The 3202-nt window shown below is 46.7% G+C and overlaps 1 non-coding gene across 1 annotated transcript; it reads left to right on the top strand.

Annotated features, from left to right (window-relative positions):
• The first annotated feature begins 2802 nt into the window (after positions 1 to 2802).
• Positions 2803 to 2874, top strand: TRNAE-UUC (transfer RNA glutamic acid (anticodon UUC)). Its single transcript has one exon. It is a non-coding gene; the product is annotated as a tRNA-Glu (tRNA).
• The last annotated feature ends 328 nt before the right edge of the window (positions 2875 to 3202 follow it).

Raw genomic sequence — 3202 nt, 5'->3', positions numbered from 1 at the left:
TACAGGCTACCAAGCCCATAGGCCACAACAAGGATTCCACATGCTGCAGGTAAGATCTGACGCAGCCTAATAAACACACATTTTTAAAAATCATTACCAATAAAGAAAAATCAGGAAGTGAATACAGCAAAATGTTAGCTAACACAGGTTCTCCATGGAGAGTCATGCCACCAGTAATGAGTTTCGCTTTTTCCTTTTTGCATTTTCTGATTTTTTTTCTAAAATTGACATTCAATGAAGGTGAATTTTTTCAGTCATATGTACATATTACTACATTGGTTTGACTATATATGAACTATTACTCGGAGAAGGCAATGGCACCCCACTCCAGTACTCTTGCCTGGAAAATCCCATGGATGGAGGAGCCTGGTGGGCTGCAGTCCATGGGGTCGCTGAGAGTTGGACACAATTGAGCGACTTCACTTTCACTTTTCACTTTCATGCATTGGAGAAGGAAATGGCAACCCACTCCAGTGTTCTTGCCTGGAGAATCCCAGGGACGGGGGAGCCTGGTGGACTGCCGTCTGTGGGGTCGCACAGAGTCGGACACGACTGAAGCGACTTAGCAGCAGCAGCAGCACTATTCCTGAAGGACTGCATAAGAACTGGCAACACTGGGGCCTCTGCTAACAAAAGGTTGATGGCAAAGCGTCAGGACACAGGGAAGGAAAATTTTTCACTATGTACCTTTGTAACCTTTGAATTTTCAATCATACGAGTTGATATCTTTTTACAAATATAAACTATATTTAAATTTTGAAGCCAACGGATGAAAGATTTAAGGGTCATCTTTGACATTTCACAAAGCCCCTTTTTGCTGCACACACACACAAAAAAAATGTGGAAGGAGACTATTCATATTGGAATTGCGAACTCAGATACCTAGAGGGCTCAGAAAGATAAATGAGGGATGCAGCTGGTGTGAGCAACAGAGAGTGGTGGGGACTGGGGCAAACCAGAAAGTGGGGGCCCTCTCTATGAGGCAAAACAATTCTGCTCCAGCTGATCAGGCCATCAGCAAAAGTCAAATATCCAGGCTTTCACATGCATTTTCTCATTTTAAACCATGTGCTGTCCCCTCCCCCCAAAAAATAAGTCTCTATAAGCCAGGTACTGGCGTCAGTTCGCAATCCCTACTACATTTCGGGGGTGGGGGGGTGCTATGCTGGGTCTTCATTGCTGCGTGTGGGCTTTCTCCAGCAAGTCGAGCAGGGGGCTACTCCCTAGCTGTGGTTTGTGGGCTTCTCACTGTGGCAGTTTGTTCTGTTGCAGAGCACAGGCTCTGGAGCGCACGCTTCAGTAGTTGTAGTGCATGGGCTTAGTAGCCTTGCGGGATGTGGGATCCTCCCAAACCGGAGACTGAACCCGTGTCACTTGCATTGGCAGGCAGCTTCTTTAACACTGAGCCATCGGGGAAGCCCTGGCAGGCAGATTCTTAACCACTGGACCACCAGGGAAGTCCCTTACTACATTATTGTGGAATATTCTTACTGAGAGATGCAAGGAACATTAAGGAGGGGTCAAATGGTGTGTGTGGGGCACAGACTAAAGGCCAGCACCCCAACTTCAGTTTTACCAGCTGTTGATTAACAGTTACTTGGAGGGAGGTGAACGTTTATGGGCTCCCAGGCCTTCTCAGAGACATCAGGATTTTAGAACTGGGAGCTCAAGCTTGCTCTCTGAGGCCATATAAGAGTGAAACGTGAAACTAGGGGACTTCCCAGGTGGTCCAGTGGTTAAGAATCCCCCTTCCAGTGCAGAGGATGAGGGTTCAATCCCTGGTCGGGTAACTCAGATACCACATGTCATGAGACAACAAAGCCTGGGGCATCTAAGCCCATGTGCCACAACCAGAGAGAGGCCCACACCCACAACAAAAGACCCTGAGTGCCCCAATTAAGACCGGAAGCAGCCAAATAAATTGTTCAGTCGCTAAAGTCGCGTCCGACTCTGCGACCCCATGAACTGCAGCACACCGGGCTTCCCTGTAAATATAGAAAAAGAATGGAATTATAGGTCCGGTGTAGAAAGGTGAGCCCTTCTAGCTCTCTAGGAAGAAACAGCCTCCACATAAGGCTTCTGACCTGGTCAGAAGCCAAAGTCAAGGCCAAAGTCAAGGTGCAGAAGCAGACTGCCAGACCGCAGGCCTTGATAACTTGCCGCTGGGCTCCCCACTTCTCTGCTGTGGCCGCCCTCTCCCCGCCCACTCTGCTGGCTCACACCCTGTCCTGACTACAGCCCAAGTCTCCTGCCTGCCCTGCTGACTCCCTGACCACGTGGGGTGGAGGCAGGACTCAAACCTGTCACGCCTCTGGCCCCAGCACTTTTCATCCAACAGGCTCCCTCCTTGGGCTTACTCCCATCCCGAGTCCCGTGAAACGAGGCTAGGGAGACCTCTTTCTTAAGTTGACTGTGAGTTGTGTGAGACGAAGCATAAGGAAGCTGAAGATAACCGACTATATTTTTACGCCTCAAAGTAGCAAAGGTTTTGTCACTGAGTGATAACACACCAGGCTCATGAGCATATAGTGGGACATTTTCATACCCTGCTTCTGCGACTGTATGCCAGTACATTTGTGAACGGCTATTTGAAAGTATATTTCAAAGTATATATCAAAGTATGTAGGCAAATATACAAAACAAGGTTAGATGGATGGCTGCCTAGGGCTGGAAGATGGAGGGGAAAGAGAGAATGACTGCCAATGGGTACCAAGTTCATTTTGAAGACTAAAAAAGTGTCCTAGAACTAGGTTGCAGTGATAGATGCACAACTCTGACTATTCTAAAAATCACTAAGGGAATTCCTTGGCAGTCCAGTGGTTAGGACTTGGCACTTTCACTGCCAGGGCCTGGGTTCAATCCCTGGTCAAGGAACTAAGATTCCACAAGCCATGAGCCAGTGTCAAAAAAAAAAAAAAAAATCACTGAATTGTGCTCTCAAATGGCTGAATAATATGGTATATGAATTGTATCTCAATTAAAAATTATATCTCAATGAAGTTTTTTCTTCTTTTTGCCAAACCTCATAGCTTGCAGGATCTTATTAATAGTTCCCTGACCGGGGATTGAATTCAGGCCCCAATAGTGAAAGCACCAAGTCCTAACCACTGGACCATTGGGGAATTCCATCAATAAAGCTATTTTTTTTAATGCACAGGTTTATGTACAAACTTGTCTCTGCATAATTATGAGAGAAACAAAG

Source organism: Bos taurus, chromosome 29 (genome assembly GCF_002263795.3).
Source record: "Bos taurus isolate L1 Dominette 01449 registration number 42190680 breed Hereford chromosome 29, ARS-UCD2.0, whole genome shotgun sequence".
Classification (NCBI taxonomy): Eukaryota; Metazoa; Chordata; class Mammalia; order Artiodactyla; family Bovidae; genus Bos; species Bos taurus.
Note: the sequence above shows the minus strand (reverse complement) of the source record. Positions and strands in the feature narration are given on the sequence as shown.